We start from the raw sequence: 17000 nt of genomic DNA, 5'->3' as shown, positions 1-17000 counted from the left end.
TTGTGAACAGCCTCTCTTTCCAAGTCCTCCCTGTGGTGAACCCAAATGTTGTTTATCAGACAGGCATAATTCAACTCACTAAAATACATCCCTGCCAATAGGATTCGTGCTATGAACCCCAGCCCCCTCTGCCTAGTAACATATGCACTTTGTTCTCAATCTGCGTCATGAAGATCTGTAGGCAGGTGTAGGTGGTACTTAACAGATGCAAACGTTTTATTTTTCTGGCTGTTTCCTTTGTCATTTGGACACGATGACAGAAAAACCATCATGCCTCCATTACAAAGGGTTAGGACTGAGAGTCAGCTGTCATGGCCACCCCCAACCTAGTCTTCCCCAATGTGACCTGCCAGATCATGGGAGAGAAACAAAACCACTCTGCAGCTTATTTTAGTCCAATCATGCTTTGTTGTGTTTCTATAGCTGGGCCATGCTTACTTATCATACATACCTAACTAGCTTAAAAAGATGCCTAAATGGAATCTAGACTTAAAAACACAGTACTTGCTTTGACTCCTGTATTTAAAATGTGGTTGATATTATTTTCCTCCAACATTGAAATGTTTTAAAACAGAATTCTAGGATTCAGAAAATGGAAGTATGTTTTATTCACTTAGCAACCCTCTATAGATTTAGTAGACATTAAAATATGAGAAGATACGGTTCTAGTACTAAATTTCATTTTTTAGTCTCTTTTTTAACCAGGAAGAAAAGCAGGAAACTCCCTACATGTGAGTTTTTAAAAGATCCTGAATTCAGTTAAATCCTGAGATAAACAGAAACAAAACCCCAAAATATGTAACTTATCTTATTCCCTCTTGATTTTTCTAAGTTGTTGGATCTAAGGTTAATTTCAAGGTCACTTGTTGGTCTTTCAGTTGGATACCCCAGGAATTTGTTTGTTTGTTTTCGATTTTTTGAGATGGAGTTTCGCTCTTGTTGCCCAGGCTGGAGTGCAATGGCGTGATCTCGGCTCACTGCAATGTCTGCCTCTCAGGTTCAAGTGATTCTCCTGCCTCAGCCGCCCAAGTAGCTGGGATTACAGGCGCCCGCCACCAGGCCCGGCTAATTTTTGTACTTTCAGTAGAGATGGGGTTCCGCCATGTTGCCAGGCTGGTCTCAAACTCCTGACCTCAAATGATCCACCTGCCTCAGCCTCCCAAAGTGCTGGGATTACAGGCATGAGGCACTGCGCCTGGCCGCAGGAATTGTTTTTAAACTCACTGATAGTAGTTCTAATAAACTTAAAAGATTTTGAAAACAAGAAGATATGACTTGGTATCTGTAAATAAGATAATTTCAGAAATCAAAACTGTGACATTTGAGAAGGATCTAAACTTGGCATCGTTGTGTGTAGAAAAGGAACAGTGGATTTTGAAAGGATTAGAAGCTATGTGGTTTATTAAATCACTTGTTTATTCAAAATCTTTCCACCTCTTCTAAACAATGTACATGTTTATTTCTATCTTTCTGTTTTTGCATTTGAAACTGAAAATCACTTTAGCTTCAGGAGTATTATTTTTAATTTTTGTTCAAAAATAGATTTTGGTTTGTCTTTCATTTATTCAGTGGATTTGTTGTATTCAATAAGGAGGGCTATTTTTAGAAAGGAGAGGAAAAATTCATATTTAGCAATCAATTGTAGTATTTAGATTGATGATGGCGTAAATCCCAATCTTTGTACTGTCAGTGGATAAGTGAGGATGGTCACTTCTGGTAGGTCCTTGTCTTTTAGTGGTAATAGTCTAACAGTGTGTAAGTATTGCCCACATTACCACAGGAGCCCCCCTTAATGTCTTTTCAAAAGGCCAAGTCATTACTTGAAACATCTCTATTTGTTAACATTAAATCAAGCTCCTTTATCATTGTTAAAAATTACTTAGGGCTTTCTTACTCACATTTCCTTCTTTCTTTCCACTGCGCAGGCATAGAATATTGATAGTACAAAATTTGTTAGAATGCTCAAACATAGGGTTTTTGGTGCTATTTTAAGAATAAACCTGTTTTTGCAGCATAGCCTATCATGGAATTTTTTTTAAGACAAATTTTAGAATCATTCATGATCCACTATGAATTCATGCTGAATGTTCAGAATTTTTAAAGCCCTTTGGCAAACAGTCATCTGCTTCTTTCCCAGAACATATGATGATTTCTCCAGGAGATTACACTCATACATGACAAACTCTGTTTAGAGCCTGCTCACATTCAATGACAGAGCAATGAGCTCTGAGCTCTGCCGGACCCCTTTTACTTTCTGACATTGGGGGAACAACCCACTTAGCCACTTATATTGGAGCTTCTCAAGGCAGAAGGCAGCCATCTTGGACAAAATTGCATCAACTTGGTTTGAGCCCAGCTGTTGTAAGTAGTGATCATTTGGCTTAAGGGGACTTAGGATTTCTAACCACACCAACTGCTGTAAGGACAAGCTGACCTTACAGCTGAATGGTCTTACCCTGCCCATCTCTGACACTCCACTCATATTGCTGCCTTCAAAATTTTCCAAGCAGGAAGCAGATGTCAATCTCATTGTTCATATGCTGCCAGTCTCCCTAAGACAAACATTACAAACTGTCCAAACACCTAATCACCTCACTCACTTCTGGTTCTCCAAGATTGTCAGAGCTTAGCAAATATTCATGTGGAAAGTTAAATGCTTGTCTCACTGGCAAGCATGCCAATCTTTCTTTGCTTGTGGGTGGGGAGCAGTTCCTTTCTCTCCTTTACAGTTTGGGGAAAGAAAATGAATTGACACAGCACTCTCTATCTGGATGATCTATTTCAATCTCCCTTTCTAATTTATTATCAATTCTCCTATAGGCAGGAAATAGTTCAGTGTGATTGATGGAATCACTAGATAGTTTCTATAATCTTAATTAAGTCTAGCATAGGTGTATCTACTTTTGTTTGTTTGTTTGTTCAGAAAGTGAATGTACTTATTTCCTACTGTTTTCATTATTGGAACTTCAGCAAAATTTCCAAGACAATAGGAAAAGACTTCTTCAACATCCTGTTGCTTTATCTTATGGAGTAGTTGGCAGATTGTTAAAAATTGTGGCTGGAAATTTTCATGATTTTGAAAAAGTTAAACAATCTTATTAAGTAATCACTAACTTTCTATTCATGTTTCTGATTACATTTCTGCACATTTAATCCTGAGGTGGTTAAATGCATGTGAAAAAGAAAAAAGTCATGAAATAATGTTTTCCATTCTCCCATTTCACATGCCTTTCACTTTGCCAGAAGATATAGGATAACTTGCCTCCTATTGATGCAAACTATCAATAAGTGTTGAACTTGCTCTAATGCACAACGACCTTGAGATTGGGAGTCTAAATACTCTCTCAATACAGAGTGAAGGGTAGATGTATGGGTTCCTGTGACTAGATGTGTGTGTGTGTGTGTGTGTGTGTGTGTGTGTGTGTGTGTGTGTGTGTGTATTTCCTGGGGCTGTAGCAAGAGATTTCTACCAGATGTAACCAATGGAGTAAAAAATGGGAATAGTAGCCAAACCAGATTCACTGGCAAAACTGAAGCTCAAATACCATAAGCAGAAATAAAGTCAGGAGTCACAGATCCAGAAGATTGAGGCTTAGTAGAAATAAAATGAAGGAATAGATTGGGAATAAGTAAGAGGAGGTTCACAATAAAAGCTATAAACCCTGGTGGATACCTAAGTCTTGCTTTAAGGATCTATAGTATATGTATGCACTTGAGTTGGCCTAATTTAAAGAGCCAGAGCTAGCCACCATGGAAATAGCTATGTTTTTCTTATTTAAAAGTCATTTTTTGGTGGAAACCAAAAATGCCTATGAGAACGAAACTTGTCAAAACTGCTTGCATTTTTCTAAGGCCATTAGGCTATATATTAAACTCCTGGCAAGTTCTTATTTCTTATTTATGGTAACACAAGCCAATCTATTTTAAACATATGATGCTCTCTGGGAAAACAACAATAACATATACAATATGGCGAACCTCAATGGGTCCAGAAGGCAGATTTTAGTTTGTGGTGTGAAACCAAATTGTGAACCAGGGAGTAAATGAAAAAGCCCTCTAAATGATAAATGATAGTCCAGAGCTTACTCCAGAGAAGAGGTTGGCACACTTTCAAAACCTTACCCAGACAATTGTACATAGAGTAAGGGAGCAGATGAGAAGCAGTAACATATTGACAATGGTGAGAAATAACAGCCAATTTAGAGGAAGGACAAAGGACTCTATGCAAAAGAGAAGCATATCAGGGACAATTTATCAGAGGAAAGGGTTCTACATGTCTTGTGAGTTATTAGGGAATTATTTCATTATAAACAGTTCACTAATTAACAATCAAAAAATAACTCAAGTTGTTATTACAGCCTAAATAATTAATGGTTAAATAATTTTCTTAAAAATATGGTTTTCAAAAGTGACATTGTTGCCCAGGCATGGTGGCTCATGTCTGTAATCCCAGCACTTTGGGAGGCCAAGGCAGGTGGGTCGCTTGAGCCCAGGAGTCTGAGACCAGCCTGAACAATATGGCAAAAGCCCTTCTCTGCAAAAAATACAAAAAAATTAGCTGAGCGTGGTGGCACACACCTGTAGTCCCAGCTACTCAGGAGGCTGAGGTGGGAGAATCACCCGAGCCTGCAAAATCGAGGCTGCAGTGAGCCATGATCATGCTGCTACACTCATGCCTGGGAGAGGGGAGTGAAACCCTGTCTCCAAAACAACAACAACACAAAAAAACCCCCCAAAAATCGACATTATTAAAAGAGAAAAAAAACCTATACTAAACAGTTGATTTTCCTGAAAATGTTAGAGATATTAGATTTTGCTCTTTGTATTCAAGATAATACATTTGAGTCTTTGAAGGCTTGGTTGAAAAATGACTAGTGTACTACCAATAAGCAAAGTTGTCAATGACTTTTCTCATTGGAACTTTTCTGCTTCACCTTTACAAAGGAAGATGGCTGCTGAGTGGCCACGTTTAGAGTGGTAGTCAAAGAGAGGGTAGGATATGGGGTGTTTATTCATAGGAAGCCTGCAGAGTTAGATATCTCTGGTCTACGGAACCTTTAAGACCAAATTTCCCATTACCAGTCAGTGAGTGGTACTTGTTGAATTTGTGATGTGTGTCTTCATCTTTATCTGCTGCCAGTGTTATCAAGGTCAAAGTTGAGAGACTATTTTAGGTAAGGGGAATGGAGCCAGAATTGAGATTACCTCAGGAGTTAGTTCTCCCTAGAGTAGTAGCTAATTTGGGGACCCTCTGTGGTGATTGTTGGTGCTTCTCACCACAAGAGGTTCTCGTCTCAGGATTCTGAAAAGAAAGAGTAGTAGAAACCATTATTTTTGTCGTCTTCTTTTTGCCGTGGCTGCAAGGGAATTCACGCCTTTCTGCCCTTTCACCATGGAATAATACAGCAAGAAGGCCCTCACCAGATGACCCCTTGATCATGGATTTCCCAGCTTGCAGAACTATGAGCCAAATAAACTTCTACTGTTTATAAATTACCCAGTATGTGGCATTCTGCTTAGTGACAATAAATCAGACTAAGATAGCTGGGTGGAATTATTCTCCTGTGATTTGAAGAAGGCAGGGTTTCTCAGTATTTTTATTGCTTCTTTGGTTTAGGGTATTTTCAAACTGATTATTTTAATTAAGATATAGTGTATCCATTGTAAAATGTAAGTTATTTATACAATAAAATTGGGGCAGGTTTAAAGGAGGACAAACTATTCTGTCATTTTTGCTTAATGTTTTTAGCAATTCATTTTTCCTCATTCTTCCAAGAATCTCATTCTTGTCATTTGCATTATTTTGATTATTATTCTTTGGGTTATCTCAATTCTCTTTTTTTTTTTTTTTGAGACGGAGTCTCGCTCTGTCGCCTAGGCTGGAGTGCAGTGGCGCGATCTCGGCTCACTGCAAGCTCCGCCTCCCGGGTTCACGCCATTCTCCTGCCTCAGCCTCCCGAGTAGCTGGGAGTACAGGCGCCCGCTACCACGCCCGGCTAATTTTTTGTATTTTTAGTAGAGACGGGGTTTCACCGTGTTAGCCAGGATGGTCTCGATTTCCTGACCTCGTGATCCGCCCGCCTCGGCCTCCCAAAGTGCTGGGATTACAGGCGTGAGCCACCGCGCCCGGCCTCAATTCTCTTTTTATAACAATAGTAAAGTAGTAATAGTTTCAATAGAAATTTCTTTGCTGTGCATATTTTTATATGCAAAACACAAGGGAACCAAGACTGCTTAGCATCTCATTGTGCCCCTTCAACCCTTGCTCCTAACTAAATCATACCAATATGCACTTGTTTATTAGCATTTTGAAGATCCTTAGGGTTTTTTTTTTTTCTTTTGGGGAGAGAGTCTTGCTCTGTCACCCAGGCTGGGTGCAGGTGTGCCATATGCTCACTGCAACCTCTGCCTCCCAGTTCAAGTGACCCTCTCATCTCAGCCTCCCAATTAGCTGAGACCACAGTCATGTGCCATCACACCCAGCTAATTTTTGTATTTTTGGTAGTCACGGGTTTCATCATGTTGGACAGGCTGGTTTTGAACTCCTGATCACAAGTGATCCACCCGCCTCAGACTCCCAAAATGCTGGGATTACAGACGTGAGCCACCATGCCCAGGCTGAAAATCCTTAGATTAGGTCTATGCTGTCCACACAACTTACTGGGGGGGAGAATGTGTAGAATCATCCACATCTTGGAGCTTTGTAAAAATGTCCTGGATGTCATGATATCCAGGATTTTTTCCTCTATAATAATATCATAAATGTGGTTATCGAAGCAAATGTAGTGGTTACAATAGAGAAGACTATGATTTTGAATATGAGTGAGTGTGTGTGCACTCACATACCCTTGGACAGAGTAGTGGCTAAACAGAGAACTACAGAGTATTGATGAGTTGAGCTTTCAGCACTTACTCATCAATACCGTGTATTTATAAAACATATTTTGAAGGAATGTTCATTTTTTAAGTTTTTTTAAGTACCAGGAAAATAAATACCAAATCTTTGGCAAAGTCAAATCATATTTTATATTTTTCATTTGTACAGGAGTAACCAGATCCATAATGCTATTGAAGTTTAAATTAGATAGGACTTACTTTGTAAAAGCCATTTATTTTTTGTTTTTTGGTGTACTGTTTTATTTTTAAAAGATATTTGTAAAAGATATTTATAAATTAACCTCATTTAAAATTAAAATTATTATATATGTGTGTGCATATATCATTCTTTGAATATAGTGCAAAAACTGGATAATAGTACAATTTGCCTTTTTATGCATTGCACAACAATTGAAAAAGTTCTTATGAAAAAGCACAATGAATGAAAATAAAAGCAAGGCTCAGTAATTTGCAGGGAAGTTATGTTTCATTAATATGTGCCTCATATAAGCAGTCAGCATGTAAAAATAGATGGCAAAATCTGACCAGGAGTTTAAAATTACAAATTATACATAGAATGTGCACCAAATTAATTAGATAATTAATTGAGAAGCATAAATTTAAAAAATCTAATTGATGTTGTACATTTGATAATCAGAGTCATTTTTCTACAATTGTTAAATATAATTTGTCTCATAATGCTACCCTTTGGTAAATTGTTATAACAGTGTATGATATATGTAGCTTATTAACAGTTTCATTAATTGCTATTAGAGGAAAGAAGCTATGAAAGCTGGTACACATAGGAACAAATGTTGAGGCAGATGGTTGAAATTAGTGAAACATGATCAGTTGCTGAACCAGTTTACTTAATTAGCTTTCTGCATCAGAATAGTTAAAATAAATTTGTCATATTGTCTTCAGGAAATTGAAATTCAGGAGATGATCATCACATATATTTTTAAAAATTAATAAGACAAAGAGCAAAGAACTGTGGGCTCTGACCCATGACCAATAGTTTATTCTGTACTGAGAGTCTGCTCAACTGTTTAGAATGGGAGGGGAATTTTGCTGTTAGGGAATAGCCAACTGCACTGACATCTTTTTACTGTTTGTAGCAGGGAAAACAGAGGGAGAAGAGCAAGTGGAAATTGGCCACTGCCCACAAAATTAACTTGATGCTGTTACTTCTTAGTTAATAATTTTCAGAGGAGTTGAAATGGATCTTTAAAATAACAGTTTCATAGAACAGTTTCCTTTTCAGCAAGATTCCAGAAAATCTCAAGAGATCAAAATTGTAATAATTTTCATGCTCGGGCATTTCTGGCCAGATTGCTTTGTATAGGGGAGTGGGAACTCAATTTTTAAGGTACTTGTCTTGGTTAATTCTTATAGATTTCAGTTTGGCATCCACACCAATAGCATGAACAACAAATAGTCAAAAATGGGGGAGAATTTGATAGAAATATGGTTTATATGTTGGAGAAACTCTGATGACATTTGGAATTGTTTAATGGAATGCTCTAAATTGTTAATGGAATGCTCAGCTTTTACAGGATTTATACCTGCCGAGGTTTATATAGATTTGGAACAATTTGCTATCCCTTCTCACAGGAATGTTTTTATATATTTGCCTTTTAGGACACATTTTTCAACTTTGTAGCAGAAGTACAGAACTTAGCTATCAGTATGAAAAGTTTCCAATGATACTGTCTTCATCTATTTTTTCAAACATATTACAAGTGAGTTGTAGATGATCACGTTTAACTACATGAATCTAAATAACTATAAACATGCATGATCCGTTATTGACACAGCTACCCTTTCCCCTTTAGGGTGTATAATGGGGTTATTTCTGTTAGTGTTAGTGTATAAATTATTTCATCCAGAAACTATGGAGCTGTGGCCACTAGTGGTTTGGCCTCTGTCACCTTTTCTGTCTTTACCATCACTCTTGGCCTTGATTAAAAGGATGAGAGTAAGATCATTTTGTTAATAATACATTTATAGGCACTGTGTCAAGAGGGTTTGAACATTTCAGGGTCCCACAGATATGTTTGTATTCTAAACTTTAAAAAGTTATTTGTATAATATGATATTAAAAAATGCAAAATTGAAATTAAGAAATATTTAGATCTCTCTAACATAATTTTCAAAAATAGTAAATTGTTATTTTAGTAAACTCTTACATAGTCATACATAAATGATATTTATTGTGGGAAGTGGGTCTGTTTTTATATTTACCATGAGGGAAACATTAATATAAAAATGTTGTCGATCGCTGTCAAGCTACCTTTCTATGTCCATGCTTTTATTCAGCAAAGAAAACAATGCATATCTTTACAACTTGTTCAAGGCCATCATATTTTAGTTCTCTAAACTCTTCATAAAAGAAAAGATTTAGTTAAGCATGATGTTAGCTTGTTAGAATTTAGGAATGAAATTCTATGGCTTCATTCAGAGGAGCCAAGCATGATCATTCAAAAAATAAAAAAGGTCAATTTTATTCTTAAAAGTAATAACAGGAATAAGATAAAAATGCCATTATAAATGTTTTGCATGTGAAAAATATAGAAATAAAAGTATATCATAAAGTGAGTAATGAGGCAAGTGCTACTACTGTTTTAAATATTGAGCAACATAGAATTGGTTTAAGCAAAATTTGAAGTCAGAATAGTTTTCAACATTGTGATGTGCCTTGGTGACGTAGGCTCTTAGCTAAAATAAAATTATTATTAATTTATTCTCACTAAACTGTCAGTATTATTTAGTATATGTCCCATCCTATCCCATGAACTAGATTTGTAATGCATTAAGATTAGAGACATTGCATTGTTAACTCATTTTTTTTCAGTTATTGAAAAAAATCAAACAAACTGACAGATGCTCAATGAACATGACTTGATTCAAAAGTTTTTTACCCTGAATGTTAAGACTATTTGGGAAAGCTGCTTCTACTTTGGATATAAAAAGCTCCTACTCTAATGATAAAAATAATTAATCTACAAAATTATGTCTTATTTGTACTCATCAGATAGTTGAGGTTGCAAAGCAACTAAGAACAATGAATTTCAGAGGATGTCAAGACCCTCCAGGAGAGGTGGGCCACATTAAGTTTGCCTTTGGCAGAACAAAGTAGAAAAAGATGGCAGCTATAAAATCAGATAAAAAGAAAACAACTGTGTGATGGTTAATTTTATGTGCCAAATTAACAAGGCCAACGAGTGCCCAGATATTGGTTAAACATTATTCTGAGTCTGTCTGTGAGAGCGTTTCTGGATGAGATTAGCATTTGAATCAGTAGACTGAGTAAAACATATTGCTCTTCTCAATGAAGGTGGGTCTCATGCAATCTCTGAAGGCCTGGCCAGTGCAGTGGCTCACACCTGTAATCACAGCACTTTGGGAGGCCAAGGTGGGTGGATCACTTGAGGTCAGGCATTTGAGACCAGCCTGCAACATGGTGAAACCTTGTCTCTACTAAAACAACAACAACAACAAACCACAAAAAATAATCTGTGAAGGCCTAAATAGAATAAAGTGCTAAGAAAGAATTATTTCTATCTGTCTAAATGCCTCCAAACTGGGACAGCAGTCTTCTCTTGCCTTCAGATGCAGACTGGCACTGGAACTGATATGACTGGCTCTCCTGCTTCTCAGGCTTTCAGATTCAGACTGGATCTATACCATTGTCTCCCTTGGGTTTGGACTTCTCAGTGCCCATAATCACATAAGCCAATTCCTTATAATAAATCATTTTATATACATCCTATTGGTCCTCTTTTTTTTGGAGAATCCTGACTAATGCAAATTGAACATTTAAAAAATACTTAAAGGCCCAATAGGCCAGCATGATAGTTGAGAACCCACGGAAACCCCATACAAAGGAGAATCTGCAAACACTCACCAATGCTTGTCCATGGGCCCTAACCAGGTGCTCCTGAGTAGGACTGGAAGCATGGCAAATTCTTTGGTGATACAGGAATGTAGATATGATTGGTTGCTGTTGAGGGAAAGGTGCAATGTCTAGCCCTGTTCTGAATCCTTTCCTCACGTGAAAATAAAGGTGTTGCCACTAAGAGAGAAGCAGGCAATGTCCATACACCCCTGATGCCAGTTTGGAGTAGGAGTAGATGAGAAATGCTGTATATCACTAAGAATGGAATAGAAAAGTTACTTAAGCACATGATCTTGCACTGATGAAAAAGCAAGGCAGATCTTGGCTATCATGATGAGAGAGGAAGGAAGGATGAGAAGGCTAAAACAAGAAACTAAAAATCCCCTGGCACCTGCAAAAGCCTTGTACCTAGAAAAAAGCTAATGCAGGCAGTATATTCTCTGGGAAAGGGGAAAGATACTGAACGGAGACCCACTCTGTGGCATGGGGATGAAAGGTCTGCTAAAAGGTGGGATGGAGCAGAAATACTGTTAAAACCCTCCAGCACCCTAGGTGCCTCAACCTAAGCACAAGGTAGTAGTAGTCTATGACTGGAGGAATTGGAAGTCTATGGTGAATCAAAGGTAATTAGAGTAACAACCACATCCAACTGAGTTCAACTACTACTTAGAGTGACCTAACCTCCATATTAACGAACTGACATAAGAAATGTGCCCATTTCCTGTTGTAAATTTACCTCACTCTCAATTTTTCTTTAGCCACGATGTCTACATTCAATGTATTATTATACAATACACACAAACAGTAACAACGACTATGACAAATTGCCCATTATCAAGAGATAAAGGAGTCAACAGAATCAAACCAAGATGTGATAAGATCATGGTACTTTAGAGGAAGTATTTCAAAACAACTGTGTTAAATATGTTAAAGAGTGCAGTAAAAAAGGTTAACACATGTATGAACAAATGAGAAATTTCAGCAGGTATATAGAAATTTAAAAAGAAATCAAGTGAGAATGCTAGAAATTTTTTAAAAACATGCTAAACAGAGAAGAATAATTTATTTGATAAATTTTCTGCTGAATGACTTATCAACAGTCTGGATATAGCAGTGAAAGGAATTGTTGAACTTTAAGTTAGACCAATGCAAATTATCCAAACTAAAAAAGACAGAAAAATGAAGAAACAATAATAACAAGAGAATAGAATATTCAGTAGCCATAGAAAAATATCAAATAATCTAACATACATATAATTGAGGTTTTATGAGGAGAAGAAAGAGACTATGGCACAGAATATATTAAAAAAGATAATGGCAAATAATATTCCAAAATGAATAAAAGAGAGCAAATAGCAGATTTAAAAAGCCAGGGTTTAAAGCAGAAAAAATAATAAAAAAAATGCTTGGGCATATGAAAGCTAAACTTCTGAAAACCAAATATGAAGATAAAATCTTAAAAGCATCCAAAGGAAAAAAAAAGATTATATATAGAAGACCAAAGATAAGAATGTCAGCAGTCTTCTCATAAGGGACTAAATAAGGCAGAAAGCAATAAATCAATATCTTTAAAGTACAAGAAAAAAAAACGGTTAACTCGCTCAAAATTTTATACCACACAAAACTATCTTTTAACAATGAAAATAAAATAGAGTACTTTTTAAGCAAACAAAAGATGAGAAAATTCATTGGCAGTGAAGTTTTATACCATAAGAAATGATAAAGTTTTACAGTCAGAAGGACTATGATACATGATAAATATCTGGATCTATACAAAATATTGATAAAATACTCTAAATAGTAAAGATATGAGAATATAAAAATTCATTTAAAAATACTTCTGAAAGACTGAAGAAAAATAGTAACAGTACAGTGGGGAGACTGTAACATAATTAGGAGTAAAACATAACAAAATAATAGCACAAAGAATTAGTGGAAGGAAGTGATGTGTGGCTGTTACAACATATTGAAGTGATATATTCCTAAAATTTAGACTGTAAGAAGTTAAACATGTATATTGTAAATCCTAGAGAAAACAGTAAAAAAATTCAAAAAGCTCTATCTTATAGGCCAATAGTGACGATAGAATTGAATAATTAAACTGCTCATTTAACACAAAAGGACAGCAGAAAAAAGAAGAGAAAAAGAAGAATATATACTAATGCAATGGAGCCTGGTGGACAGAAGTGGCTGTTGGAGGCTTTAAGTTTGCCGTGGTTTACAAGGCCAGAGATAAGAATACCAACCAAATTGTCGCCATTAAGAAAATCAAACTTGGACATAGATCAGAAGCTAAAGATGGTATAAACAGAACAGCCTTAAGAGAGATACAATTATTACAAGAGCTAAGTCATCCAAATATAATTGGCCGCCTTGATGCTTTTGGATGTAAGTCTAATATTAGCCTTGTCTTTGGTTTTATGGAAACTGATCTAGAGGTTATAATAAAGGATAATAGTCTTGTGCTGACAACATCACACATCAAAGCCTGCATGTTGATGACTCTTCAAGGATTAGAATATTTACATCAACATTGGATCCTACATAGGGATCTGAAACCAAGCAACTTGTTGCTAGATGAAAATGGAGTTCTAAAACTGGCAGATTTTGGCCTGGCCAAATCATTTGGGAGCCCCAGTAGAGCTTATACATATCAGGTTGCAACCAGGTGGTATCAGGCCCCTGAGTTACTATTTGGAGCTAGGATGTATGGTGTAGGTGTGGACATGTGGGCTGTTGGCTGTATATTAGCAGAGTTACTTCTAAGGGTTCCTTTTTTGTCAGGAGATTCAGAGCTTGATCAGCTAACAAGAATATTTGGGCACACCAACTGAGGAACAGTGGCCGGACATGTGTAGTCTTCCAGATTATGTGACATTTAAGAGTTTCCCTGGAATCCCATGGCATCACATCTTCAGTGCAGCAGGAGACGACTTACTAGATCTCATACAAGGCTTATTATTTAATCCATGTGCTCGAATTACGGCCACACAGGCACTGAAAATGAAGTGTTTCAGTAATCGGCCAGGGCCAACACCTGGATGTCAGCTGCCAAGACACAACTGTCCAGTGGAAACCTTAAAGGAGCAATCAAATCCTGCTTTGGCGACAAAAAGGAAAAGAACACAGGCCTTGGAACAAGGAGGATTGCCCAAGAAACTAATTTTTTAAAGAGAACACTGGACAACATTTTACTACTGAAGGAAATAGTCAAAAAGGCAAATAATGAAAAAATAGTAAACATTAAGTAAATGCTGTGGAAGTGAATTTGTAAATATCCTACACATGTAAAATATATAAAACTATGGGTTATTTTTATTAAATGTATTTTAAAATAAAAAAGAATATGTAGCACACATTTGTAAATACAAATTGGTAAATTTAAAGCCAATCATATTGGTAACTATATTACATGTAAATTGTGTAAATTTGTCAGTTAAGAGCTAGGTATTGCCAAATTGAATTAACAAGGGCAAGACAAGTATATTCTATCTAGAAACATCTCACTTTAAATATAAGGCTATAGATACATTCAAAGTTAAAGGACTTTGTCACTTTGACACTTGTCAAAAGAAGCTGAAGTAGGTATATTAGCATTACATAAAGTAGACTTGAGAACAGGAAAGTTTACAAGAGACATAAAGGGATATTACATAGTAATAAAGGGGTAATTTAATCCAGGAAAAATAGCAATTCTATATGTATATTCTTCTAATATTAGAGTTTCAAAATATATAAATAAAAACTGATAGAATTGAAAGGATAAAGGGACAAATCCACAATTATAGTGGGAAAACTCAAAATTCCTGTCTCTATAAATAATACATGTGGACAAAAAATCAGTTAGAAGACTTAGAAAGTACTGTCAACCATTTTTACCTCATTGGTAAAATATTAGAATATTTTCCATAGAATATTTTCCAACAAACAATAGGAAAAATTATTTTAAGTTTACGTGGAACTGTTTAGTTAACATTGAGTATTTTCTGTGCCATTAATAATGCTGCAAACATTAAAAATTGAAATTGCCGGGTGCGGTGGCTCATGCCTGTAATCCCAGCACTTTGGGAGGCTGAAGCAGGCAGATCATGAGGTCAGGCATTCAAAACCAATCTGGCCAACATGGAGAAACCCCATCTCTACTAAAAATACAAAAATTAGCCAGGCATGGGGGCTAGCACCTGTAGTCTCAGCTACTTGGGAGGCTGAGGCAGGAGAATCGCTTGAACCTGGGAGGCAGAAGTTGCTGTGAGCCCAGATCTGGCCACTGCACTCCAACCTGGGCGACACAGCGAGACCCTGTCTCAACACCAACAACAACACAAAATTAAAATCATACAAAATACATATTCAGACCAAAATAAAATCAAACTAGAATTTGATATCAGAAAGATATGGAAAATCAATAAATATTTGGCAATTAAACAATAAAGTATTAAACATTGTATTAAAAAAATCAGAAAAATTAAAAAATATTTTGAATGGAATGAAAATATGGCATATTAAATTTGGGGTAATATGACCAAAGAGCTGCTTAATTGCAAATGTGTAGAATCAAATGTTTATATTAGAAAATATTTTAAAAGGGTAAAAACTAATAATCTAACCTCCATTTAAGACTGTAAAAACAGGGGTAAATTAAATCTAAACGAACAGAAGGAAGAAAACCAATAGAAAAAAATAATAAAATTACAAGCTGGTTGTCTGAAAAGATTATTAAAATTGGTAAGCTTTTAAACAGACTAAGTAAAAAAGAGAAAAGGTAGAAATGGCCAAGGTCAGAAATAAAAGAGGTTACATTACTACAGAACCTACAGACATTAAAAAGGTAAAGAGGAAATATAAACAAGTTTATGGTCATAAATTCAATGTTAGATAAAAAAGAAAAGATTCTTAAAAGTTAGAAGCTTCCAAATATCACTCAAGAAGAAATAGATAACCTTAATATTTCTATGTCTATAAAAGACATAGAACTTAAAAAACCTTTCAACAAAGTTCTGGGCCCACACGACTTGACAGGTAAGTTTTACTAAACATTTAAGGAAGAACTAACACAAAATTTATGCAAACTCTTCCAGAAAAACAAGAGCAAATAAACTTCCCAATTCATTTTATCAAGTTAATATTATCTTATATCCTGATACAAAAATTATACAAAGACATTATAGGATAAGAAGACCACAGAACAGTATCTCTCATAAATATAGAAAAAAATGCTTAATAAAATATTAGTCAAATCTTGTGATATAAAAAAGAGTAGTGCATAATTATCAATCTAGGTTTATCCCAAGAATGCAAGGTTGGTTGAACCTTTAAACAGCAAATGACATAGTTTACTATATTAAAAAACTAAAAAATAGGAATAACATTATGTTAATGGAAATAGAGATAGTATTATATTAATGGATATAGAAAAGGATACAAAGTCAACCTATAAAAATTAGCTATATTTCTATATAATAGCAACTAACAACTGAAAATTGAAATAAGAAAAATGCCATTCATAATAACATAAAAACCATCACATAATTAAGAGTAAAATTATATATATATTCATATACATATATGTATGTGTATATGTATACACATACATATATATATAGAGAAAGAGAGATAAATGCAAGGCTATTATACTAAAAATCACAAAACATTATGCAGCAAAATAAAGACATAAATCACTGGAGAGAAATACTGTTTTTATGGATCAGAAGATTCAATACTGATATAATGCCAATTATCTCCTAATCCATCAAACTTCAATTGGGCATTTTCTTGGTAGAAATTGACAAGATGATTCCAAAATTAATATGAAAATTAAAGGACCTAGATTATCCCAAATAATTTTAAATATACAAAATTTAGAGGTCTCACACTATCTGATTTCAAAACTTGCTGTAAAGTTAACCTAAATGAAACAGGGAAGTATTGATTTAAGGATAAATGTATTGAGTAATGGAACAGAATTGAAGCCAGGAGTAGATCCACACATGTATGGTTAACTGGTTCTTTATAAAGGTGCCAAAGTAATTTATTGGAAAATGAATAGCTTTTTTTTTAACACATAGGATTGAAATAACTGGAATCTAGATGCCACATAATGAAATTCAACACCTATCTCACACCATATTAAGAAAATGAGATTGAAATAGATTATAAGCCTTAATGAAAATTCTAAAACTTAAAAAAAAACTCTACATAAGAAAACATAGGAGAAAATCTTTTCGGC

General features: G+C 35.4%; 1 pseudogene; it reads left to right on the top strand.

The window, feature by feature from the left end:
* The first annotated feature begins 1170 nt into the window (after nt 1–1170).
* Nucleotides 1171–16978, top strand: LOC100979137 (cyclin-dependent kinase 7-like; annotated as a pseudogene).
* Nucleotides 16979–17000: the final 22 nt, after the last annotated feature.

The sequence above is a fragment of the Pan paniscus genome, chromosome 13 (assembly GCF_029289425.2).
Source record: "Pan paniscus chromosome 13, NHGRI_mPanPan1-v2.0_pri, whole genome shotgun sequence".
Classification (NCBI taxonomy): Eukaryota; Metazoa; Chordata; class Mammalia; order Primates; family Hominidae; genus Pan; species Pan paniscus.
The sequence above is the reverse complement of the archived record's forward strand: the minus strand, read 5'-3'. Positions and strand labels throughout refer to the sequence as shown.